The sequence below is a fragment of the Sturnus vulgaris genome, chromosome 9 (assembly GCF_052056855.1).
Source record: "Sturnus vulgaris isolate bStuVul1 chromosome 9, bStuVul1.hap1, whole genome shotgun sequence".
In the NCBI taxonomy this organism is placed as follows: Eukaryota; Metazoa; Chordata; class Aves; order Passeriformes; family Sturnidae; genus Sturnus; species Sturnus vulgaris.
Window position 1 is genome coordinate 3,915,239 of NC_142251.1, and position 26,775 is coordinate 3,942,013.

A 26,775-nucleotide genomic window follows, 5' to 3' on the forward strand; every position below is an offset into this window, starting at 1 on the left:
CCAGAGCTTTGATTCCCTAATAGCAGAGCACTTCAAGCCATTCACTTCAATTGGGTTACAGATCCCTGTCCTACATCACTCTGAGCTGCCTAAGTTACAATTTGCAAGACTGGCTTTGCTTGAATTTTATCCAAACTTGGCCTTTTATTTCTCACTTTTTTTTTCTTGTTTTGTTTTTTTTGTTTTTAAGGCATGATTATTTATTTCTCCCAAAGGTAGGATCTGGAATCCCTTGCTGCCTGTCTGCCCAGTGCTGTAAATGTTGATTCTGCCCATGCAGAGCCATGGAGGAGGGATGGGGCTGTGCAGCTTTGTGTCTTCTTTGGAGTCTTTGCTTCATCAGCTGAATCTCCTCATCAGGAAGGGATGTTCTTTATTGGGTAGAAGCTGCTTGCAGGGAGGAGAGATGGCTGAACAATAGCATGGAACCCTGAAATTCCTGTTATCTATTTCCTGTTGTACTCTGAATTTAATTGTGGCTTTACATGAACTTTTCCATGGGGAATATTTATGGGATATGTTATCACTGGAAGATGTACCTGGGTTTTTTAACAATTCTGCTGGTATCTTCTCCTTAAGTGGCCAATTGCAGTTAATAGCTCAAGTCTGTGACCTTATCCCACTGGAGATTGATTTAATCTGAACAATTTATTCTTTCCATGATCAATACGAAATGAGTTAATATGTAATGGATATAAATGCATGGAATTGCCTGAGATATCCCTTACTTTCTCCTACTTAGTCCATAAAATGAGTCGACGACTTCATGGTAGTTATTTTTTTAAAAAGTCTTTTAAAGGATTCTACATGTTGAACTTTTTCATAAATAAGATTTCCCTTAGGCTTTGACAGAAAGGGAACCCATGTTTGCCTGCCTGGTACCTTCTGTGAGCAGTTATAGAGGAGTGTGTCAATCAAAAAATATTTCATATTTATCGGGAAAAAAATGAAAAGTCTGGCACTTAAAAGCAAGATTAAAATATTTTTATTACAGAAACACCACTGGCAAAAATCATCTGAAAAGTAAATATTTCAGTCCTGAATGCTATTTTTTGATTACTTACAGCTGCATGACTTTCCCTTGATTTGAGCATTGATTTCTTCTGATCCTGATAGGAGTTAGGAGCGACCTTGGAGATCTGTAGAGCTGCTTGGTGCCACAGCTGACCCCAGTGCTCCTTGCTGAGCACAAGGGCCAGCAAGTGACCCGAGCAAGTGACCCAGGTTGATTTGTTTGTGTGGGGAAAACGCTGGAGAAGTGGGAAGTGTCCCCCAGAGGAGCTGTGGGAGCGTGGGGTTTGTTTGGTGGCACTGTTTGGTGGCAGGGGAAGCTGTGGAATACCTCAGTGCCAAGTGAGTGTCCCTGGAGCACGCCAGACCCAATTCTCCTCTCATCTCTGCTGATGTCTCTCCACGGGCTGGGCTGAAGCTGCTCGTGGTTTGTGCTGTAAATCAGAGAGGAATCATGGCTGGCTGACTCCCTTGGCATAACCAGCTGAAGTTTTTTTTGCTTTCTTCTCTAGTTTCAAATGTCCCCTGGAGTTTCGTTGTGAAAAGTCAGTTATGAAAATTGAGAGTGTGAGGGGGGGAATGTGTCATTTGGGTTGTGATTTGCTGTTAATTAAAGTTTAGTGTGACACATCCTTCATGTCTGGGGATTCCCGAGTCTCATCTCAGTGGCCTGGGTAGAACAGAGGAGCATCTCCATCGAGATCAATGCTCATTATTATTTTCCTCATTATCATCATGATCCTCATCAGTATTTGTTCTACAACACTGGCTGTGGAACAGAAGCACAGGCAGAGATGACCTTCGCTCCTGTTCAAAACCTTTCATTTTTAACAGATAAGAGACTCAGGGGCTGGGGAGGGGAGAGTGACAGTGAACTGACAGAGAATTAGATCCAGCTACTCAGAAGTCAAAATCAGCCACCTCAAGCACAGCAAGCACTTGATGGTCTGACCACCTTGTTTTACTGGTTGACCTCTTGTAAAATCTGCAAAAAGGACCACAGGAAAAGATGTATCCCTTCAAGTTAGAGACTTGGACCTTTCTGCTTAAAATGTTTAAAACCTTTTGGAAGGTCTGGGACAGAAGAGATTCTTGCCAACCTGACAGCTCATTGCTTCTGGTTTGAGATGGAGGAGGAGGTGTGTGATTTCTGTGAGTCATCTTCTGACAAGCAGCTGATAATCCCCCAACCATCCCCTCAGTCCTGGTGGTTTTCCTTTTTGCTGATGGAAGATCACCTGGAGGTCAGGAAGTGAATGGTGCTGTTAAGGCTCTCACATGGAAATGGTGGCATACAATCAGACTGGACTTGGGGAAAATTATTTTGATTTATTTCCACCTAAAATCAGAGTAGGATGGTGAGAAACAAAGACAAAAACTAATACACCTCCTTCCACTTCTTCTTGGTCTCAAGTCCAGTTTTTTATGCCCAACTCCTCTACCTCCTCCCTGCCCAGCAATGCAGGATGTTTGGGAATGGGGATTGTGGTCAGGCCATAACAGATGGGCTCTCCATGGGAGTCATGTTAGGCTGCAAGTGTTTTGATTAATCTTTTTTTTTTTGGTCTAAATGCTTATGTGTAAGGGTTTTGCTGTTTTTCAGAATATCCAAGTACAGATAGATTTGTTTCATAAAAGAGAGAACAGTGCCAATTCATTACAGAAAACAAACAGTATGCTTATTTTTTTTCTGAAGAATAGAAGCTTGTATTAATTAATTAATACAGAATTAATGCATCACTAAAAAAAAAAAAAAAAAATCAAAATTTCTTCCTCCCTTTCCTCTCTAAGTGTTAAGGGTCTGTTCAGCTTCACCCCCATCCTCATTTTTGCTGCATTAGTGGGTGCTCCCCAGTTCAATCCCTGTGTGCTCTTGAGGTTGCTCCAGGGACCTGGTTTGGGGGAGATGTTTTGGTTGCACCGAAGTGTTTCAAGCATCAGTTTCAGGAGGTGAAATCATGTCCAATTGAAACGTTTGCTATGTGTAAGAAGAGGTTTGGGGCTGTTGGGGACCCAGAGGGGGTGACAGGCTGCTCCCTGGGGTGTGAGTGCTGTAACCTGGTGTGTTTGTGGGTGGAAGGGCTGTGGCTCTGCTCTCTGTGACAGACCTGCAGTGATGTTTGACCTCTCCTGGTCCTGAACAAAGGCTGTCCCCTTTGGGTGAGGTCTCTGCTGCTCTTTGCAGCCAGCTACAAACCTAAAGCTTCTTATGCATCGAGATGACTGGGGATAGGCTGCACAAAATACTTCCCTCCTGGGAAAGCCCCTTTTGCAGCAATAGGGGCATTTTAGGATTTTCCAAATGGATTTTGTTGAAAGCCAATGGGATTGCCAACATGCATCTGGGTGTGCTGAGCAGCTGCTGGCACCCAGAATGAGTGTTGGGGTGGCTGTGGGGTTGGTGGGGGGTGATTTGCCCCATTTGCACAGCACAGTCCCTCCAGCATCAGCAGCACATGGATGCTCATCAGAACTGATCAGGAACAGCCTCTGCTGACCAGAATTATGGGAAAGCTGTGTTTGCTGCATGACAAACAGCAGGATGTTGCATATTTTTCATTATTAGCTCTGAATCCATACAATTAGTGGTATAAAAGAAAATAATATTTATTTATCTGTGAAGTCTAATGATGAAATAATAGCCAAGGAAAGTATTGATCCCTCCCTTTACCACTCTCTCCAGTGGAAGGTGTCCCTGCCTGTGACAGGGGGGATTGAAACCGAGTTATTTTTGAGGTCCCTTCCAACCTAAACCATTCTGTGATTCTATGATAAAATAGGAATTTTCATTTTTTCCACCAGTTTGTTGGCAGTACACCTTGTATGAACCATCCTGTTCCCTTCCCTTTCCTTCCTTCCACCAAAACTCACCTCCTTTTCCCTTCCCATGGGTGATGAGGAATGTGTGTGCTCGATGGAGAGAAAGGACAAGATGCCTTCTGGTGACACCAGGAATAAAATGATCCAGGGAGTTACAGACCACTAAGCCTTTCATTTGTACCTCGTAAACTGGTTCAAATGATAAGGAAAAAAAAAAAAAGAAAACATTTGGGAGATGCTGATAAGAATCATGCTTATCCAGTAGAAAGGTAGTGTAGGATATGGCTGGAAGTGATAGGGAAAGCCTAGGCTTGATGACCCAGCAGGTCACTTGCAGTCTTTCTCTCTTAATCTCTTAGAAGTCTTTGAACTTGTCAATAGGAAAGGAAGAGAGAGGGACTGGCTTATCTCATTTATTTACGATGCTGAAAAGTCTTTTGCAAGGCCCCTTGTAGAAAACAGTCAGAAAGACAAGGTGGGTGGGTGAAAGGGAAAAGTAGAGTCAGGAATCAAAACTTGAAGTGAACATTAGGAATAACTGGGGAATTTTCACCATTGCAGAGGGTTAAACCAGGGGATTCCTTGTCTCTTCCTAAGTCCTGTATCAGGTTTTGATTTGGGATGGAGAAGAGAGGGGAGGGTAGCCAGGTCTGGGGTAGCAAAAAGCCACTGAGGTCAGTCAGGTGCAGGGAAAGCAGTGAGGGAGGATAGAAAACAACCTAAACAGTAAATACATGACATAACTGCCAAAAAATGTTCTGTGTTAATGAGTGGCTTTTGCCCACCCCGTGGTTTCAGTTTGAGTTTGATGTGGCCAAACCAGAAGCAAAAGTCTGGTTCTGCAGCCCATGTAGGAGATCTTGGTGGGGCTGCTGATGGGGAGGAGATGCTTTTTCCCTGATCACCTCCCCAGCAGGCTCTGCAGTGCAGGACCAGCTGTGCTTTTTCAGATGCCTAGAAGGGTTAGACAAACATGAATACAGTGTTATCTGAAAGGCCAGCAATGGTACTCAGCATCAGAGCAGTCTCATTATTGAAGGAGCACAAATTAAGAGGCTTAATTCATGTAGCACTACTGGGATTTAAGTTAATTTTTTTTCCTTCCGTTTAAACACTGCATTTGTTTCTTTTCAAGAGCCATGTCTGTCTCTCTGTCCTAAACAGAAATTTTGAGTAAGGGTTAAACAAACATAATTTGTTTGCATTCCCTGTTGCTCTGTCACAGCTGAGTGTGCTCCCTGCATCACTGATTTAAAAGACAGCCCCACCTCTGAACTGATGGAGCCTCCTGCCTCCCTTCCATTCCTCACTATCCCTCTGCCTTTCCCCACCACTGTTAAGCTGGAGAGGACCCACTGGATGTCGCTTTGAAACCCAGGGGTGAAGTCCTGGATGCTAATGAGCAGCGAGAGCCTTTTAAGGAACTGAAACATTGCATTGTTATGATTTGGGAAACAAAAGCTGAATTAGAACTGTAACACTTAACTATGGCATCCCACTTTATTTTCCTCTAATGCAGGCTAAGCTGCCTTACAGCAATCTTTTAAATGTAATGATTGAGACTATTATAGGAAATACTATACAAAGCAACATTTTTTTTCAGCCTAAATAATAAGTAGGGCAAGGTTTTAAATGAGGCTAGAGTAATGAATGCTGTACAATAATTTTGATGATAAATTTCCCCGGAGGATAAAGTGGAAGAACAGAAGCAGGCTGTATTTAATCATGCAAAGTTAAAGGAATGCAGACCAACAAATATTTATAGAAATGTACGGATTTTCTAACCTTTCCTGAGATATTCTTGCCCCTTTTCACCTGGGTGACTTCGCAGAAGTTCAGGTCTTTCAGCGGGTAATAATTAGGAGGAGGAATTGATCACATAGGGTCAAATGTTTCTTTGATGTAGAGCACAGAAATTCCTGCTTCCTTGCAGGCTGGAGGACTCAAACAATGAGACATTTGTTTTTCACAGCTCTTTCATTCATCAGCGTGTGTGAAAAGCTTGCTTTGAGCAGATCCACAGCATGGGATGACACATTCTGCAGCTGCCCTTCACCTGCTGCTGACCCGAGGAGCTGTGTCCCCTCCAGAGCAGGGCACTGTGCAGAGATCTCCCATCCCAGAGCAGAGGAGTTGCCTTTGTGCAGGCACAGTAAGAAGAGCTGGGAGCTGCATTGCAGAGGTGACACCTGGCCTCAGCAAGCTCCAGATCTCTGCCCCGTGCTCCATCACCAGGCACAGATGAGCCCTTCCCATGCCTGCACCAAAGGCCATCCACCCATCCGTCCATCCATCCATCATCCATCCATCCATCATCCATCCATCCACCCACCCATCCATCATCCATCCATCCACCCACCCATCCATCCATCCATCCATCCATCCATCCATCCATCCATCGTCTATCCATCCATCATCCATCATCCATCCATCCATCATCCATCCATCCATCATCCATCCATCCATCATCCATCATCCATCCATCCATCCATCATCCATCCCTCATTCATCCCTCATCCATCCATCCATCGACCCACCCATCCATCCATCCATCCATCCATCCATCCATCCATCCATCATCCATCCATCATCCATCCATCATCCATCCATCCATCATCCATCCATCATCCATCCATCCATCATCCATCATCCATCCATCATCCATCATCCATCCATCATCCATCCATCATCCATCCATCCATCCATCCATCATCCATCCATCCATCCATCATCCATCCATCCATCCATCATCCATCCACCCATCCATCCATCCATCCATCATCCATCCATCCATCCATCCATCATCCATCCATCCATCCATCATCCATCCATCCATCCATCATCCATCCACCCATCCATCCATCCATCATCCATCCATCCATCCATCCATCCATCATCTATCCATCCATCCACCCACCCATCCGTCCATCCATCCACCCACCCATCCGTCCACCCACCCATCCATCCATTATCCATCCATCATCCGTCCATCATCCATCCCTCATCCATCCATCCATCCATCCATCCATCCATCCATCCATCCATCCATCCATCCATCCATCCCTCATCCATTCATCCATCATCCATCCATTCATCATCCATCCATCCATCCATCCATCCATCCATCCATCCATCCATCCATCCATCCATCCTCCTCAAAGGTGCTGCTCCACCTCTGGCTTCTTCTGCTTGTCTTGAGGACAAAAGCATGACTTCAAAAACTAAGGGATGGTAAAAAAGTCACTGCTTGCTCCTGGCTTGGCACATTCCTGGTTGTTCTGCACTTGTGGAAGGGTTAGACAATCACTCCATAAAGTATAAGGTTGAGCTGCTCTGTGCTTTTTTAAAAACATAGTTGTTAAAGCAAGGTGTTTCAGTGGAACTCCAGCTCAATCTCCAACAGCAGCCACTCAGCAGAGGCAAAAACCTGAGGATCTCTGTTCTGCTGATCAATACTTACAGCATATATTGATTTCCAATTTAGGTGTTAACTTTTTAGCTCTTAGAAGTGCTCTTGATATCAATTTTCACCTTGCCTGGTGTTCATTACATGCTGAACGTTATGGCAGTGAGTGAGCTCGGATCCCATCTGGAGGGACGATTAATTCCAGCCTCTTCAAGATTGCAGCGTGCAAAGATTTACTCGCCTTGCTCAAGCATCGTGGTAGCACAAAATATCTGCGTTTAAGGCAGTGACCTGAGAAATGCTTTCACTCCAGCCTGGCACAGGCTTCCTCTGCTTTTTCAGTCTGTGTAGTCATCTCTGAAATCATAGAATAAGCTAATAAATAGCGCTGTTTATTATGTTCGTGTTGTTTCGGTGTAATAATTCATAGCCAAAGAGCCCGGGGTGGTGGGCTCAGGTTGCTGGGTGGTTGGGTTTTGTTTAAGCAATAAGACACACATGACAAGCAGCGTGTCCCTGGGTGATTGTGCCTCCAGTAGTGTTAGGAGGCACAAGGTCAAAAGGCTCAGTGACTTTAACTACCTGAGAAGTGCCGTGTAATCCCCTGCAAATGGGCTGTCTACAATGTCTTACTGCTGTATCAGAGAGGGAATTATTTCTTTTTAAAGGCAGCCACATGAATTCCCTCTATAATTGGCACAGGGCTGACATCACTGCCTGCCAATCAGAAATCCTCTTTGTCTTGGATTTTAACACCTTAATTTCAAGTTCGGGTCACCCGAACAAATGGATTTTGTTAAAATGATGCTTTATCCTCTTTGTGCTCTGAGTCCCATCTGCCTGCTTTGTGCTGTGTGTGCGTGTGCCTGCGTTGGGAATTGCTCTGCAGCAGCTTTTGTGTCATCATCAGGCACTGAACAGTGACTGCAAAGCCTTTGCAGAGTTGGTGACATGGGAGCCATGGCCTGGCTTGTGGTGCCTGGACACGATTTGGGCTCAGAAACTCCAGGGAGCAAGGGGAGGGCAGACAGCCAGGTCAGCACCTCGGGAGGCAGGCTGGGATTTCAAAATAATTGTGTAGCCATCAAATTCTTTCAGCCCGAGCTGTCTGTTCCTTTTTATTGGCAAACATAACCCCAAAATAATAAAACCATCCCGGTTTAAGGTTAAAAACAAGCACACCTAGGTCAGAGCTTTGCCAGCCTGAGCAGGTGAGGAGCAGGTCACAGGGATGCTGTTTATCCCAGTGATATTGAGGGGACTGTGGCCCTTTTTGGAAGGGGGGATGAGGGATCCCAGATGGGAAGATTTCCCCCTTGTTTCTCCCCACTTTAAGCCCCAGCAGAAGCAAAGATAAAGGCACAGCCTATAGGAATTTCTCTGCAGCCCCTTGAGCTGGTTTCACTGTCTGCCAGCCAGCAGCTGCTCCTTCAGCAGGGGACAGGAAATCCTGTGGTCCATCCCAGAGAATGCTTTTCCTTTGGGAAAATGGGAATAGATGCCAGAGGTCACGACTTCTCTGTCTCAATCTATCGGTGGGTGGGACAAGGGCATCTCTTTGTGGGAAGGTGTGAAATCCACAGTGGAGGAAATGCTGTGGAAGTTGCTGTTCAGCTGCACTGGAATTTAGGGACAAAGAGAGAGGAACCCTCACCCTGTTAGAGGGCAAAAATTTGACAAATAGTTTTAAAGGCTTAAAATAAATCTATCTTGGTAACCTGGCTGCTGTGCTTTTTTCCTTAGGTGTGTTATAGAGGTAATGATACTTCTACAGTGAACTCAATTAACCTTCTGCAGCCTCTCATGTGACAGGGAATCCTAAATCTTCTATTTTATGAGTGCGTGTGCAAAATTTGAAGCTGCTCTCAACTTAGCATTAAAAAATGCCCTTTTCTAATTGGTGCCCATTTGTTTGTTTTCTTTTCCAGTGAGAAAGACATGGTGGCTGTGAGTGGAATGTAGTGTTCATGGTTGAGAAGAGATTTCCACACAGGAGCGAGGTACTATCATTATTATTGTTATTATTATTATGAATTTGCTTCTTGTGTGTGGATGCCTTTGGAGTTTCCCTTGTTCAGCGATGTTATAAGATGATCTTTAGGACTTTATCTCTGTTTCTCTGCATTGTTTTGCATAAATTGCCAATAAGAATGATTTGACTCTCCTCTGTCTGATACCCAATGCGTTTTGAGTGTCCTTTAGAAGCGCCGTGTAAAAACGGATAGGGTGAAGAACCTGTGTATTTAGGGTGAAAACCCTGTGCATTTAGGCTTCCACAGCTCAGTTTCCCTACAAAACTCCCTTCTGCTCTGTGATACATCCTGGTAGGTGCACACTGCATCAGAAGACTCAGTAGTGTTTGCTGCTGCCTGGCTCCTGAGATCTTTGCATGAACACATTCTGTGCATAGCAAAATGTTTCATCTGGGAGGGAGGATGTCAGCAATAAATGAGAAAACAAGAGAAATGGATGATGGTCCATAATGCAAACCCTATAATATAATCATTGTTGTTTGATAAAAGAGACACTTGGAGCAACTCTCCGTGCCCTGCTAGGTATGTCTGGATTTATTATTCAAAAAGACACAATCAAATCTCTTCATTCCGTTGACAAATGGGAGCTATTCAATTCTGTATCTGCCTCTTATTTATAGCATATAGAGGGGTGATTTATATGCTGGCTGCAGATCTTCCAAAACAGTTTTAATTAGCAGCATTGGCTATTAGAATGAGAGTCCTGTAGCTTCCCTGTCGTACACATCCCCTTAAAACTGAACAGAAATCTTACTCTTTGCCAGGCAACACTTCTCTTATTTTTTTGGTGATGCCAGCAAGAAAATGCACACGTGCTTTAAGAGCTTAGAGGTTGAATTGCTGTTTGCAGCTCTGAGGGGCAGGCAGGGAAGGGCGAGGAAGGAAATGCCATTTCTTGGTGAGCCTTGGGAGGACAGGGCACCAACAGCACATGGAGCTCACAGACACCACCAGTGACCTGGGGTTTGAGGACAAAGTAAAGCACCAAACACACCAGGACCAGCTCAGGCCGGGAGCACGGGCATTCTGGGGTTCTGCTGTGCATTTCTGTGCTTGGAGGAGGATGGATCTGAGCTCTCACCTGGCTGTGTGCTGTGGTTGGAGCTCTGAGCTCTCCTCTCGCCGTGTCCCGTGGCCGCAGCGTTCACACTGATGTTTTTGCTGGGAGCGTTGTGTGAAGATGTAAGCGAGCATTCCCCCAGCTGTTCCCTGCTCCACAGAGCTGCTCCAGCTCCTGGGCTAATTGGTACCCCTGAGGTTCAGGGCAGAGACAGGCAGGGCGCAGGGGGCAGCTCGGCAAAGGCACCGGTTTGAGTCTCTATTATTTTCACGCATCTGATAGGAATGTGATCCCACTGAGACCTCAGCCTATCTGTCAAACCTGAGATCAGCCAACAGGTTCAAAAGTTATTTGGGGAAGCAATGAGTGACAGAACAATTGCATGGCTCTTGTTTTTTTTCCTGAGAAACCAGGCTAGAAAAGCGCAGGAAACATAAAGAGTATTTTTTGTGCTTTATGCGGTGTGTGTAGCATGCAGAATGCTCTGTTGTTATGCTTCCACTGATCTTTTTTTGACATAAGCAATGCAGTCATTCTGTCTTTGCATCAAGTAAGTCTTTGTACTACTTGTCACCAGCTCACAGTGTCTCTGTCTGTGTGCAAACTCGGTGTTTGCTACATCCCCCTGTCACAACTGTGCTGCTGCCTGCAGCTGGGTGGTTCTGCTCCAGCTCTGGGCGCTTTACAGCAGTGCTCTCTTGGTGCTATTTACTCTGGAGAGTAAGAAAACCTTAAGAAATCTGAAGTTTGAGGTTGAAAATAGCATGAAAAGAGAGGACATGAGCACTGGACCCGGTCACAAAGGTTTGGTGTCTTTGCCTGTCCCTCCCTTGGAGGGGGTCAAGGCAAGAAGGCACAACTGAGAGAGAAGACTGGATGAAGTTCATCACTGCCCTGCCAACACTGTACGTTTGTGGTGCTTGGGAGACCGATGGGAAAAGGAGGAATTAGGAAATGAGGACATAAAAAAAAAATCCTGCTACAAGCAAGCCTGAAATTAATGTGGTCAGAAAGAAGGAATGGAAATGATTCCTGCGGTTTGCAACTGGGAGATGATGGGCTCTGCAGCTGGGACAGCGAGACATCCACGGGTAATTCACAAATCTGGGGAAAAAAGTCACAGTTCTTGGGCTGAATACAAGTTAGATCTTTTTATTTTTAATCTACAGAAATTGTATGTAGGTATTCTATTTCATTTTCTGGGCATATTGATAAAGCACACTGGTTAAGGAAGCTTTCAAATTATTAACACTTCAGCCTTGTCTTTGAGCCAAGTGAGCAGTATTTGGTGAGCTGTCTTTGGGCATTACACTAAGTGCTTTTCTACTGCAATTCTAATAGAGTGTAGGGCTGAATTTGATAGTGTTACCTATTAGTGATTAGAGAGTGAAGGGCTTTCAGTGTGTCTGTACTGCAGAGTTAGCTTTGATTGATAAATTGGGCATTATGCATTTCATAAATTTTTAATTCTGCCTTGAAGTAATGAGATTCCCTCTTCAAATTCCTCTTTTCACTAACATTTTGAAAACATTTTGGAGGTATGAATGGGGAAGGAAAAGAAAGAGGAGAGAAGAGTTTTATTCATAAACACTTAAATTGTGCATTATTCAGTGGCACAGGCTGAACTCTGCTGAAGAAAGGTACTTCTAAATTGCCCAAATATTAACACTGTAATTATTGAGCATGGATAATAGTTGTGCATTATGGATGAGTCAGGGTAACAAAGTCATGGCAACCTTATAGAGAATGGTACGATGGGAATGTGCAGGAAGATGAGTGAGGATTCCCTCTTCACATTTTCATTGGGTCTTTCATAGGGAAAGAGCAACCTCAAAGCACTCAGAGAATATCCCACTGCCCAGTGACTCCAGCAGGGCCTCCAGCAGTGCTCGTGTTAGGATATATATTTATTTCTCTGTGTCTGGGGTTGCTCTGTCAAGAGGTCATGCCCTATTCCTCTCCAGCTCTTGAAATTAACCCACAGCTTCTCCTCTATCAGTTTTCCAGTTTGTACCTACCCAGCTTCTTGCCTTTTCTTCTGCCACATCTGTTTTCTCCAGACAAACCCAGTTTTGTTCTACTTTTTGTTTTTTAGAGGAGGACTGTAATACATTTGAAGTGTCTGCCATTAACTTTTGAGATTCAGTGACCTTTGTTAATCAGGAAGGAGGGTTTTTTTGAGGTCTACAGGAAGAATTAATCATATGTAAACTGTTTGCTTTAAAAAGTCTCTTACCAAATGTGGGATTTCCCAGGTAGCTTTCGAAAGGTCAGAGGCTGGAGGCAGAAGCTGGGAGCAGCTGGAGAGCACTGCAGGAAGACAAACCCTCTCAGAGCAGGTTCAGAATTAGGGAGAGACCTCGGGTAATAACACATGGCACTGGGGAGAGCCCATTGTCTTTGAGAGGCTGGACTCAGGCCAGAAATTTGGAGTATGTAAGGAAGCAATTCACAGAGTAGCACTGTGCTGTTGCACCATGCTGACATTTGCTTGCAATATTTTCCTATTTCAAAAGCAAGTTTCTGTGCTTTCAACAAAATGTTCTTTGGCACTACAAGACTGGAAATAATATTTGACTGAAAGAAACCATGAGAATTTTGGATAAGTCTTCAGGCAGCTGCTGGTACAGTCCCTTCTCCCAGGCATGCAGGGAGCTGGAGTCTCTAAAGGAGAAGTTTGCCTCTGTCAGCTCTTGGTGTGGCAGTTCCTGGGCCGTGGTGGCAGGTGGCTCTAGAGCTGCCCGTGCAGACTCCCAAAAAGCAGAGAGGCTTTTTCCCACAGGGGGGGTTTATGTCCTGGATAAATACATTGATGGAGTTCAGCTTGAGGGACTTCACAGTATAACAATTCCCTCTCTCCTCCAGCCTCTGCAGCAGTGATTATGGGACCTTGCTCTGGGTTGGACTCATGGAAAAAAAAAGAACTCATGGAGGGCAGTTGACAGAAAAAGGGACAGTCAGTGTCATCAATACCCTAAAGGCTGCAGTGTCTTGGTGTGCAGGGTCCTTGCAAAGGAAGATCTTTCTCTGAATTTTAGAGAACTCTGCCAAGTCCTTTAATGTGGTTTTAATGTGTTTTGCTGTACTTAGTAGTGGTTTTTACCTGCTGTGTCTCAATGAAGCTGATTTTGGAAGATGTCTCACAAATTAGGTAGAGTGCAGTGAGTCTTTGGTTTCCTACAGCTCTATTTTTCACCCCCCCCCTTAACTCCTGCAGATGATGCAGTGGAGTCTGTTCTCAAGCTTGCTTTCAAGCTTTTATCAGGTCTTGGTGAATAATTGCATTTGGTGTTAGAGGGAAGCCCATCCTGGAGGGTTTCACTCACAGAAAGGGGAGTTTTCCAGTTTTTGCCCATACAGGGGAAGCACACTGGTGAAGGGAGGGAGATGCCACCCCACCAGTCACCCATTTGCAGTGTGTGCTGTTCCCTAGGGATGCATTCAGGGCCACTCTTCAGAGGGATCTCACTCCAGGATGGCTCAGAGCCCAGGGCCTTCTCCAGGCTCATCCTGCAGCAGTGAAGTGTGTTGCTCTTTCTCCCAACGATTAAAGGACAGAACTTTCTCTTCAAAGAGTTCATTCCCCAAAACCATTAGTGGAAAAGTTATCTGCTAGAAACGTTTCCACCAGATCCAGAACACACAGAAAGTCTGGATATGAATGATTTAAAGACTATGGGAAAGCATAAAGATGTTAAGGTGAATTTACTACTTTGTTCAGCACATAGATTGTGTGAGGGGTCTTCAGTATGAATTAAAGAAAGGTTCCAGCCATGAGATATTACAGTTTAATTTAGACATTAGTACAGCCAGGGAGAAGACAGTAATGTATTGCACAACTAAATAGGATTTCCATACTGGATTGCACCTGTGATCTATATGGACAGTGCTACCTCTGTCAGGAGAAATAATGTGATGGGGATAATAGGCAGCTGTGGAAGGATTTACCTGGAGCAAGCTCTGTCTGCTAATAGCTGGCTCTTATCCCAACCTAACTGTGAGAGTTCATTGTTACAATGTCCTGCTGGATGTGAGGATGTTCTCCTGACCTTCAGCAGCCTCAAGGCATTAATGAATCACTCACATCTGCCCCTTGTTCATGGCAACCAGCAGCACCTTCTGTGGGACAATGTGTTTAAAAACAAAGGGAATTTTTTTTTTTAAAGGCAACTTGAAATATGGTGTTGCCAGTCATCCACTGCCACACTTTTGTACCGAGGAGGAGGGAAATTACAGAGCCCATGTTACCTTCATTAAATTACTCATTACTCAAATAGACCAATGCCCCACCACTTTTTATTTATCCCTTATCCAAATTGAAGATGGTACCAGTTTTACCTCTAAAAATATTTACAGATGGTAGGCTAGGCTTTTTAGCTGTTTTGTTTTTCCTTTTTGAGGTCAGGTGTACCAGTTTCAGTCAAGGTTGGATAAACTTCCTGCCTTGTTTTTTTAAAGCATCATTTCTTGTTCTAGTCTCTCTAGATCTTTGCTTTGACTTTTGACCACTTCTGTTTACAGACCTGTGACTTTCCTGGAGCTTTTATTTCTCTTAGAGAACCTGGAGGAAACAGAGGTGGCCAAGGGACAGCTCTGTGCCTGTGCGATATGTGTGCTACAAGATTTGCTTCAGCTCTCTGGAGGCTTCCTTCCTCCTGATTTTTTTTTTTTTAATTTTTTTTTCCCAGTTTAAGCATTTCCAGCAATGGCTCTGAAGTAATCCCAGAGCTCTGTCTCTTCCCGTTTTTTTTGGCTGAGGAGGCTTTGCAGGGACCATCAAGCCAGGCTCTAGTGCACATCAGCAGCTCCGCCGGGCGTTCGCTGCTCCCTTTCCAAGCGGCGCTCCCGGAGCCGTGCCGTGAGAACAGATGGGCCAGGGAAGTGCTCTCGGTGGGGCTGGAGAATGAACTCATTATCCAGCCACTGGCCTGTCACACCAGCCTCATTTACCAGTGGCTGGTGTAAAAAACCAGCCCTGGAAAGCAGAGCCTGGCGGGCCGCGCCAACCGCGGTGGCAGCTCGTTGGGGATGAGGGATGGGGAGGGAACCTGGAAAGGCAGAGAGTTACAAATAGGCATCAAAAAGCCTCATAAAAATGAGTGAAAAAGTGCTGCTTTTGGGAAATAAAATATGTCACGTGGAGAGGAGGCTCATTTCAAGGCTGACTGAAATGAGGGTGCTGTTCCTTAGCTGGTACCTCCTGCAAGTATTCCCTAAAAAGGCCATAAAGCATTAACAAAACACATTTAAATGGCATGACGTTCAAACATAAAAAAGGACCCAAACCTTCTAGGTTATGTTAGACCAGAGAGGTAACTGAACAGCTTTCCATCTTTCTCCTCTTGAATGTCACCTGGGAAACACCTCTGACTGTGCTCACACGGTTGAGGATTGCAGGACTCCTCCGTAGCTGCTGCTTTGGTCACTGGTAAAGATAAGAAAAATTTTGGCACTAATTACTCAGAGGAATATAAAAAATGTCAGAGGTGACAGCAGTCTTGGAAAGGGAAAGTGCAGAGTGGGACACTTTTGTTTATTCATAGCAAAATCCATGAGGAGTGTGGGGGAAATTGTTGTCTCTGGGCTACTCTGTGGATTTTTGAGTGTCATTGATAGTGTGTTAGTAGTATTAAGCTCCCTGCTTCAATATTATTGTTGGGAAATCTGTCTGCTTGTATAATCCCAATAATTTATAATCCCAAAATTTATACAGGCAGAGCAGATAGTACGAACCACTGCTGTGTGGAGTGGGGTCCTGCACCGACAAGGGAAATTCTCATTAAATAAACACCTGATTGACCCCGGTAACACCCCTTGTGTGGGGGGAAGTGGGAGGCCACTCCAACTTTCAATTAGGCAGGATTTTCCGTTTCTAAAATGGCTAAAGGCAACAGAAATCTGTCCCCACAGGCTGCTTCTGGGGCGTTTAGTGTTAAACTAGTGCCTGGCACAGCTGGCACGGCGGTGGCGCGTGACCTTTGCAGTAGGTGAAGAGCTGGAGGCAGACAGATGTTCCCGTGTCCTTGGCTGGGACTGTGCATTCCCTGCCCACACAGATGGTCCTTTGGAGCACCCTGGCAGCCTCTGCCTCCCCACGCCCCTTCCCACCTGTTGGCACTTACAGATCCAACTGAAGAGTGGCTGAGTTCTGGGGAGAGCAGGACAAAGGGATGCAGCAGCACTTCTGGCTGAGAAACAAGGCAAGCTGTGTGCAGTGCATAGCAAGGAAGCCAGCAATGAGGGCTCACTCCAGAGCAGGAGCTTTCTATCCAGAATCCATTCTGGTAATGCACCAGATTGCAGCATGGATGGAATTACAAGGGATTTCTTTTTTTTTTAATGAAAGGGAGTTTCTGTCCTGAAAAAAATGAGGTGATGCTGAATTGGAGCTGGTGGTTCTCCTGTGTGCCCAGCTTTATACAGAGAATAAAAAGGGCAGAAAAATACAAACTGACTCTGGAAACCACCTCCTACTAACTTGGCTTCAATCCTGCCAGCCCTTCCTACAGGAATGGCCTCCCACCCACACAGAGCAGTTGAAGTGGAGAAGCCCCTTTCCAGAGGCAGCTGCAGAGCCTTATTAGAGCAGTTTCAGAGGGGTTTTCAGCAGCCTGCACTCGTGCTGCATCCCAGGGAGACATCTCCCTCCTGCCTGGGACCAGACATTTACCCCCTTCCCCATCTCCCACCGTTTTCCTCACAGCAGGAAAGAGCAGGAGTGTTGCATGATCACTTCCAGTATCAGCACAGGTCAGGCTTCAGCCCTTCATCCGAAATAAACCCAGAATAAGCTCAGACCTCAGTGTGACTCATGTCACTCCATTCTGCAGGTGAGAGGAGCATCCAGTAGTGAAATATAAAACTGTGAGAGCATCACTCAGCCCTTCATGCTTCCCTGCTCCCCTTAATGGTCTGTAGGGAGTCTGCCAGGCTGGGCAGTGAGCTGGCACAGGTTGGCTGGCATTCCTGACCTCACAAGGACCACATTGACTCCCAGCAGTGGGAAAACACTGTCATTGTTCTTCCTTTCTAATAAATCATGTCTTGCAGTTATAAAATGGTGCACTGACTCCAGCTGATGTTTGAGCTGGCTTGGTTGGAGAGCAGGAGAGTTGTCCAGCAGGGACTTTGTCAGCTGCTGCACCATGTGGACCATCACAGCTGTTTAAGGAATAGCACTGAATCAGGCAAAATATTTTGCAGGGAGGCACTTTGCAAACCCTGGAAAGTGTTTTGCAGATTCTTCTGCAGAGGAGGTTGCCAGTCAGTAGCATGGTTTATTTATTTTGTTTGGTTTTCTTGGGTTATTAAGCATGTTTTATTTATAGAGTGTGCTTTCTAGAGAAGTGTCTGCATACATGTTCTTAAATAAAGCATCCGTGGGTGCTGGGCTGTTTGTGTGTGTGTGGCCATGCTGGTGCCACCAGCTCCATGGGGTCTGTATGGGCTCTGGAGATGTGCATGGAAATGCTCAGTGAACTGGAGAGAGGCAGTGGTGTGTCTGAGACTGTGGAGAGAGAGTTTGTGCATGGCCCATCCCCTGTTCCACCACAGCTCCTCACCTGCTGCAGTCCTTTCCCAGGCAATTTTAGTGGAGAATCCAGAATTACTAACTCCAGCCATAACCCTTTTAAGCATGGAAGTAACCTTGTGTCATGAAAAAGTGTGAATATGTGTGTGTGAATGTTTGCACCATCTGTTCCCTTTCCTGCAGCTCAGAGTGAGATTTTTGTCTCCTTTGCTCAGCTCTCACAGGTTCCTTTGGTGCTGGTGTCCTCCACGACACAGCACAGTTTTTTCCCCACTAGAACACACCAATACTTGGGCACAGGTGTATCAGTGCAGTGCAGGTAGAAATTTATTCTGGTAATAAGCACCCCCCTGCCTTTATCTCCTCTTGTTATCTTCTTAATTAAATTGATATTCCTAAGATGTATTCAATTTAGGATTTTGGTTTTTTCCCTCCTGAGAAGCCCAAGTAGAAGGAATTACATGCATAATGGTGTGGCCAGCTGGCAGAGCTGTACTGAACTACAATTTCTGCATTTATAGGTTGGTTTTGTCCTAGCAATCTGCAGAGCAGCCAGTGGGCAAGGAAACCCTGCTTATAAAAGCTATTTCCCATGATTATTAATGCCCTGGAAGCTGAAATCAAATATTGCTAATCCATCACTCCCAGTGCTTTGACACCGAGCCATCACAAGGAGAGAAGTGTAGTTTAAGTATTACTTTGACTGTAATGGGTTTTGAGAAAACTAAGATTATCATCTAGAACAAAAGTCTCCAGTTGATGTCACAGAATGAATTTAAAACTCTTCCACTTTCTTTGGCCACGTGGGAACTGCTTGTCTCCACACACCAGCTGATTTCTCTGCAGCAGAGAATTTTGTAGCTGGGGCTATTGCAGTTTATTAAAATGAGCTGTAGCTTTTCTGTGGCAGCTTAATTCACAGTTTTCATGTCTTGGCATTTCAAATAATTTTAATCAAATAATTTAATTCAAATTATTTTAATTAATAAATTTAATTAATTAATTTTTAGGTTTACAATTTGTTCCAGAAGTAACGCAGTTTGCTGAGATTACACACATTTTCTGCAGTTTTGATTTTACTGCTGTATTCATTTAGCTCAGCAAATTTATAAAACTAATTAAAACAGAAGTACTTTTTTGATTCAAATTGTGAATGAAGAGCATGGGTCTAATGTAAAATGACACTTGCAGAGAGATTAAGACCAATTGCAACTCTATGGGTGTTTTACAACTTAGTTTTTTAAACTAAAAGCAATTATTTTTATAGCATATTCTGGGCATGATTGTATTGTTTTCATTTTTTGGAATGCCAAGGGAGTGGGAGATTAGGATCTGATTCAGCAGTGTACTGGAACATGTCTGACATTAGCCATGGAGCTGGTCTTCACTGAATTCCTTGGATTTCTTGTTTGCTGAACTGAGATGGAGCTTTGGAGCTGGATCCTGTTTCAGTCACCGAGGTTGTGCTGCTCCCCAGTTCTCGTTCAGCCTTGTGTCATCCAGGCAGGGAAAATAATCTGCAATTCCCAGGCCCCCCAGCATCCAGAGGCAGCACCAGGATTTTTCCTAGCCCTGGAAACAGGGAAATGTTTCCTGGAGCAGGGAACACGTGGGGTTGTTTGAGCTCGTTTGGTGACACGCCACCACAGCTTCAAACGCCAATTACCACGTTCCCAGTGACAGATCGGGAGGGGAGGGGGAAAAACAGATGATCATTTAATAAATTTCTTATGAAGGCAAACGACTCATACATAAATCAAGCTGCTTCATTAAAGGGGGAAGTCAGCTGAACACGGAGGTGACAAAGGTTAACTCCACACTTGTGGCACAACTCCTGAGTCACTTCTCCTGAGCTCTCGGGGTGAGTCGCTCTTGCAGCAGCGCCTGTCACCATCCCCAGCTCCTCTGGCAGCACTGGCACTTCTTGTGCCACCTTTCACAGCATCAAAACAGTCTAAATGTCAGGAGAAATTCACCGTCCTGCTTTTGGCAGAGGTGAATGGATGACTTTGCTCTTTTTTCCTGCGTGCGTCTCGTGTGAGCCGCGGCGTTCCCAGTGCCCCCCTGGGCCCTGGTCCTGCTGTTCCCCAGATCCTGGCACCACAGCTGCCTCAGCTGATGTCTGTGCAGTGCTCTGAGCCTGTGCCTCTGTCTGCACTCCTGTCCCACGCCATCCCTGTGTTTTTTTTCCTGATGCCATCCTCAGTGGCATTGGCCATGCCTGCTGCTGAGCTGCTCATGTGTTTCCAGGACCCATCTCCCACTTCTGGCACCCATGGGCCACCCTGCACAGTCCAGACTGTTTGTCTGGCTCTGTTTTGGCTGTCTCAAATCCAGCAATTTGGATTTTGGCTGATTTCACAAACCTCTGCATTGTGTATACACAGAGGGAGGCTGTGGGGTGCTCTCAGGGTTGGATGAGCCATCCCAGTTGTTGTCACCTTGTTTGTAAATGTTGTGGTATTGGGAGTTTGTGACTGGTGATGACAATGCTGGGGCTTCTCAGCTGCTGTAAGAATAGAGAAAAAGCACAGGAAGGTTTTGACCACACAAACGCAAAACTGAATAATTTCTCGGCGCCTTTGGAGCTTTTAGAATTGATGAAGATGTGGCAGCAAAGAATTTACACATCCTCCTGACCCCATATGGCCGCTCCCCCTGCAGTTCTCTGCTGAGGAGTGCAGCATTCCTCTCTCCTGATTTACGTACACCTTGAGCAGACACGGGGCAGGCAGAGAAAGGCAGCACAAGCCCCAGCCCTCCATATGTTGTTCCTGATGATTGAGAGCGCTGGGTGTGTGCAGCTCTCTCCTAACACATTCCGTGGGCCAGGGGCCTGTGGCACTGCAGCTGTTGTGCTTTTATTTCCCCCAGTGCTCTCTCCTCCACCACCACATTCCACAGCCGGGAGGTTGAGGATGCTGTTGCTGTGAGATGCCTTTGGAAGGCACCTCCTCTGCGAGGATGCAATTGCTGCCACTTACTCCCCTCTGAGTTACACAGCCCAGTGCCAAGTGCCAGGGAACATGGTTATGATTGGAGAATTGCTTTTTTTTTTTTTTTTCTCCCCAAACCTCCAGCATTCAGGACTTTTGTTCTCATCCCACTGCCTTTCCCAGATTTGTGGTTGGTCCCAGTGCACTGCTGCTTTTGCACGTGGAGAGCAGCAATGGGAAGAGGCAGTAGAATCATGTCATTGCATTATTAGTTCATATTTTTATAAAACATCAGTAATTCAGAGTATAGCTCTTTTAATGTCTCATTCAAGCAGGCAGGAACATTGAAATGTACATTATTTGAAGCCCAGGAGACACACACTGGCGTTTATAGTGACAGTAGAAATCTTCTTGTATTCCAAACTCCTCAGGAGAAACGTTGATAGCTTTATTCAAAATAATGACACTCAGAATTGCTGAATCATGTTCCCAGAGCATCTGTCCTGGAGCAAAATCAGTGCTGCCACCCCAGTTGTTTCCAACAACTAAATAATGTCTGGGGTTTATTTGTCTTCTGGTCTGGGAAATGCATCAGGATGGTCCCAGCTCTGCTGTGGTCTCTCTTCTTCCCCATTTTTAGTGGCAGATTCACTCCCTTTCTGGTGGAAGTTTCCTTGCACATGGCAGGGGGGGTCAGAACTAAAAGGTCTTTAAGGTCCCCTCCAACCCAACCTATTTTGGATTCTGTGATTTTTGGGGAGAGAAGTTGTCTGTGAATTTTTAGCATTAGGTTGGCAGGGATGCTTAACAAAAAGCAATAAGGAGAGTTGGCCATTAAATACTTTATTAATCTGATAGACAGTGTTTATTTGTCATATTTTTTGATACAGTGGCGAATTATCTGGCAGTAGTAAAGCCCTGGGTTTGGATGACCTTGTGGTGAATCTTGGCCATTTTATTTTCCTGAGTGCTACAGGGAGGCTTGTTTCATTTTTATGGAAGAACTCTGAGGTGTCTGTATGAGCTCCACAAGAAGTAGCAAGATTCAGCTATTACATTAAATATAAGACCTGCTATATGTTAAAATAAAGTGGAAGTCTGCATTAAACTGGCACAAGGCAGAAATTAACCTCATATTCTGAAAGAAGCACTGATGCCATGCAGAAAATAGTCTATTTGGAGATCATTCTGCTGATATTTTTCTCAGCTGTATCCTTTTTTTTTTTTTTTTGGAGGGGTAGGGAGGAAAACAAGCTTTCAGTGGCTGAGTTCATTTTCTCCTGCTGCTACTTTTTTCATTGAAGTCATCATAATCCTCCATTTGTGACATCAGAGTTGCTGGCTAGCGAGATAATTATGATTTCACAAACTGAAGATTATGACCTTCAAATGAGGAAGGCACAGCGGGGAGGACAGATTCCTAAGCAACAGCCATCAGATATTTGTGAAATATTTGCAAAAATGTCCTTGCAGTTTGAAAAAAAATGAGGGAGAGAGGGCAGGAGGGAAACATCCAAAAAATATTATCAGCAGAATGAGTTGCCAGCCAGCATTTTTTTCCCCAAGTTTTCCATTTGGTGCCCATGATTCTCTAACCTGTCTCATTTAGCCTTAATGAACACGAGACATTTTTTTAGCATGCCATATGTGCTGTGGTCCTTAGGAAAAAAAAAAAAAAAGGCATCCAAATAACTTATTTTTTATGTTCTGACTCTACCCAATCATAATTTACATTTTGCACAGTTTGATGCCCATCTGCAATGTCTTTGCTATCGAAAAGGTAATAAGAAAGGGAGGGAAAAAACCACAGGAGCATGTTGAACGACTGACACAAGAAAACCTGGTTGGGAAAAAATAATTTTTGTCCCTGTATAAATAAGCAACTTGGAAAATGGGTTGGATTTGTGGCTCCGGGGATGGGGTCAGCTCCTGTATCAGCAATGGCTTGAGAGGAGCCCCAGCAGTTTTTGGGGAGTCTCTGGGATCTCTTTCTCTGTCAGGGGGTGGTGAGAGGTTCCCCCAGGGATGGGGAGGATGAGGAGCAGCCATGCATCCTGAAAATGAGCCCAGTTGTGCCTCAGCTGGATCCTTTTTGCAATTTTGGGACAAGCTGTTTAATGACCACAAACTCTCCCTATCCGAAGTTCCTTGCAAATATTCCATCCTGAAAAAAGTGGAAAGAAAAAAAGACATTGATTCTTCCTCTGCCCTCCCTGTCCTTTAAAACACCAGAATCATGTGTTTTATCCTTGGAGCCTGGCAGGAGGAGGAGGAAAGGCAGGAGTCACCAGAGGAAGGTCCCAAATAGCTCCAGTAGCCCATTTTCAGTGTGTGGCTCTGGGGTCTGAGGCATCCCAGGAAGGTGCAGATGGATGGAATCTCTCTGATCCTCACGTTCTGCTGAGCACCACTGGAGCCTCGAGCTCAACGACTGCAACAAACGATCACCATCAATTCCAGTTAGAAAACAATCAGCATTTCCCAAACAAACCCCCAGCCACAGCACTCCAAATTGTCACAGCAAGCCACGGGAGAGATTGGATATGCCCAGGCCAGAGTTTGGCCTCTCTGCAGCCCCACCTTGGCCACCACACAGGGCAGGCTGTTGGACACAGGAGCAGGGCTCTGGTAGTGTCCCAGTTCTGGTTTTTCTTCCCAATGTCTTCTAAGGTCTATTTTTTCCTGTAGTAGCCTGAGCCAGAAAATGTCTCCTGTCCCTGGTTTGGTGGTACCAGTTCAGGAATGTTTCACTTTGATACCAGGAGATGATGGGAGCTATTCCAGCCCAACGATTCCTCAGTTACTTCCTCTGGGATTGTACAAAGTCAGAATTGAAAATGGGTTGCAGTAGTCAGAGCAGCCTTTGCACCAAGCTGCCAGGGGTTTATGACTGACTTATAGATTCTTTAAATTCAGCAGGTGACCAAAAAAAAAGCAGCATTTGTTATTTATGTGACACACAGAAGAGAAATTCCTGGTGTTAACATAAAGTCCCAGTGCTCCACTGGGATGTGAGGAGTGCTGGAACAGCTCCTGAGAGCAGCCATGCACTTGGAATCACAGAATGGGCCAGGAGGAACATCTAAAGGCCTTCTAGTCCAGCCCCTTGCCATGAGCAGGGACATCTTCAGCTGGATCAGGTCACTCAGAGCCTCATCCATACCCTGAATGTTTCTAGGGATGGGGCTTCCACCTCTCTGGGCAACCTGTGCCAGTGTCACAAAACTTCCTCATCTATAAATTGACCCGAGTGAGGCTCTCTGTCCTGGTTTCTTGACATTGGGAATACAAATCAGGATTTCTCCATAGGTCAAGATCTCCTCCATGCAGCCAAAGTCACATCAGACTCTCTAAAATAGGGATGGGATATTTTTATGGATCTCTGAGCTTTAAGGATACTTCCAGTGCAGGTGATGTACTGGGGATATTCCAGAGCAATCACAGCTAATGTAACTTTAACTTGGAATGCTGGAGCCTGGAATACCCCAATGTATTCATGAGAAAGAACTGTATCCACGTGGCAAATTTAGTCAGAAGTACAAATCCAATCCAAATCCTTCTGTCCCAGCTGAATCCGCAGCAAAGTGCTTGTGATCAAGATACAGCCCAAATAACTATTTGTATAAAATATTTAGTGACTAATTTCTCATTAGAGATGCTGTAAACTGCTTGCAGACAATTGAAAAATTAAAAAAAAAAAAAAAGAAAGGAAGGGAATTATTGAATATATTATTCAGTACACATGATTTGACCAGCTTTAGGAACTGCAGTGTTAAATTATAAGACAGAGCATCTGGAGTGAGTAGAGAATTAGTAGGGAATAAAGGAGCAGCAGCACCGTGCCAGGTACCACAGGAACAAGTGTATAAATCAAAATAGAATTAATGCAAAGTTGTAGCTTGAAAATACTGTGGTTTGAATGAGAACCAGGTGCAGAACTGACCCACTGACCTTCCCTGAGCCTCCCTCCTATGGCTGGCCCTGCTCAGACCAATAGAGGCTAATTTTTTTTCCTAGTTAATAAACAAAAAAACTCTGTTTACTTCTTCAATTTCACTTCTTCTAAACACGAACCTGTGTCAGTGAACTGAAAAAACGAGAATAAATAATACAGACAAATACATGGAGGAGTTCAATTATAATTTTCCCCCATTGAAACTGCCTTTTAACAACTACATCTTCTGACTGACAGCTTATTAATACTAATTACATTAGATATATGCAACATAACTAGTGCTCTGGTACTTTCAATTATCTTCCCTTGTCTTCATTCCTTCCCCTGTGCTCCCATCCTCCCTTTTCATGCCCCATAACCACATCCATGGTGCTGCAGCTCAGAGCCAAAGGAGCAAAAGCCTCTCATTTCTTACACAGGCAGGAAAAATCTCGTGTGTGTGTCTGTTTGTGATGCTGTGTGGGTGCTCACTGAGGGGAAATTCCAGCCTTGGCAGTGGTGGAAAATGCTTGGAATGTTTGGGGGAATTCTCCGTGGGAGTCCTGTGAATCTCCTGTGGAGGTCTTACCAAGTTTTAGCAGTCAGACTCAATGATTTTGGAGGTCACACTCGATGATCCTGGAGGTCTTTTCCAGATTTAGTGATGCTGTGATTATAGTTCATGATTCCAAGTTCCATTGGAGGTTCCTTTGGAGGTCCCACACGGTTTCAAGCTGACACACCCTGCTTTATACATAATTTTCACAGCTTTTGCACAGCTCAGTGTAACCCCAGAGCTGATCCTGGGGAATCTGTGCTGGGTTGATCCAGGCTCTCCACTGCCAAAACCTCCCAAACCCAACATGATCTGCAGCAGCTTTTTGGGAGAGCTGAGGTTGGAGCAGCACTGACTGACCCAGGTCCTTGCTCAGACCAAGTCCCCAGCACTGCCTCAGCTTTGTTTTAATTCCTACTTAATGAACTCTCAATTGCTCATGCAAATCAAAGCATGGAGACACTTAAAGGTTATTTATAATTCCTGGAAACATTGTGAAATCAATCATTCCAGCTTTTGCAGTGTCATTTAGATATGTAACTTTTTCCATTGTATTGCTATAACAGTTTATGTCAGAAGACAAATAAGTTTTTTATATAAGCTTGCTTATTTCTAAAACATCTATGACAGTTGATGTGGAAATCAGGGAGGTTTTGATTAGGCTTTTCTGATATGTAAATGTGTGTTAATGAGTTTTATATATATTTTAATTTTTTAAAGTTCTATTTAAAAAGCAGGCAACAGTATCCCATAGAAATTAAAGAGCCAGCCTGAGAGGAATCTTCATATTCAGGACTTTGAGATATCCTGAATGGTGCTGGGAGGCAGCATAGGGATAAACAGGATCACCAAATACCTTGAGATTTATTTCAGTAGTGTTTTTCTGTGGAGTGCATGAGGAATTTTTTTACCTGGTGCCCATAAGAAAGCACTGCTGAGGTCATGGGGAACTGAAGATGCTGCAGGTGATGAGCAGCCCCACCTGGGCAGGTGCAGTGGGTGCTGCTCAGGCACTGCATGGCTGCAGGATTTCTACCAGCTGACAGCAAATCTCACATCTGTCCTCTGTAGAAAAGCCATCATTTGTGCTGGTTTTAATGAAGCATTTGGCTCCATGGACACAGAAATCTGGCAGTGGTTTCCTGCAGTCCACCCTTGGTATTTTGGATCCGTTAAGTTTCCCAAGTGGTTTCCAGAGTGGACACCAGACTGAAGAGAGAAATAGTTAAATTTTGGGGTCCTTGTCACCTCTCTTTTCAGGTTCATCCTCAAATAGCCAAGCTGAGGTTTCCAAATAGCAAATCTGCTCTTATGGAGCATCTGCCATCTTCTACAAATCCCACAGCTTTGGGTCCCAGGGCAAACAAAAAGTCAGGATGGAGGAGTTGGATTTAAACCAAACCTCCTCTTAAAAAAGGAGGTGTGGCTGGTCCAGCTGCAGCCTTGGACATCTCCTTTGTGTTGTGCCCTGCTGGAATTTCTGTTCAG

General features: G+C 44.8%; 1 protein-coding gene across 14 annotated transcripts in view; it reads left to right on the plus strand.

Annotated features, from left to right (window-relative positions):
* DAB1 (DAB adaptor protein 1) overlaps nucleotides 1-26,775 on the plus strand; it is a 413,546-nt gene that overhangs the window by 192,484 nt on the left and 194,287 nt on the right. For 11 of the 14 annotated variants that reach the window (XM_088169651.1, XM_088169658.1, XM_088169652.1 and 8 more), the window contains exon 2: nucleotides 9,166-9,237. The gene's annotated coding sequence lies outside the window, so the exon portion shown is untranslated. Of the gene's footprint in view, nucleotides 1-9,165; nucleotides 9,238-10,965; nucleotides 11,422-26,775 lie in introns of those variants that run through there. The other 3 variants (XM_088169654.1, XM_014870572.2, XM_088169656.1) reach the window with 1 other exon arrangement.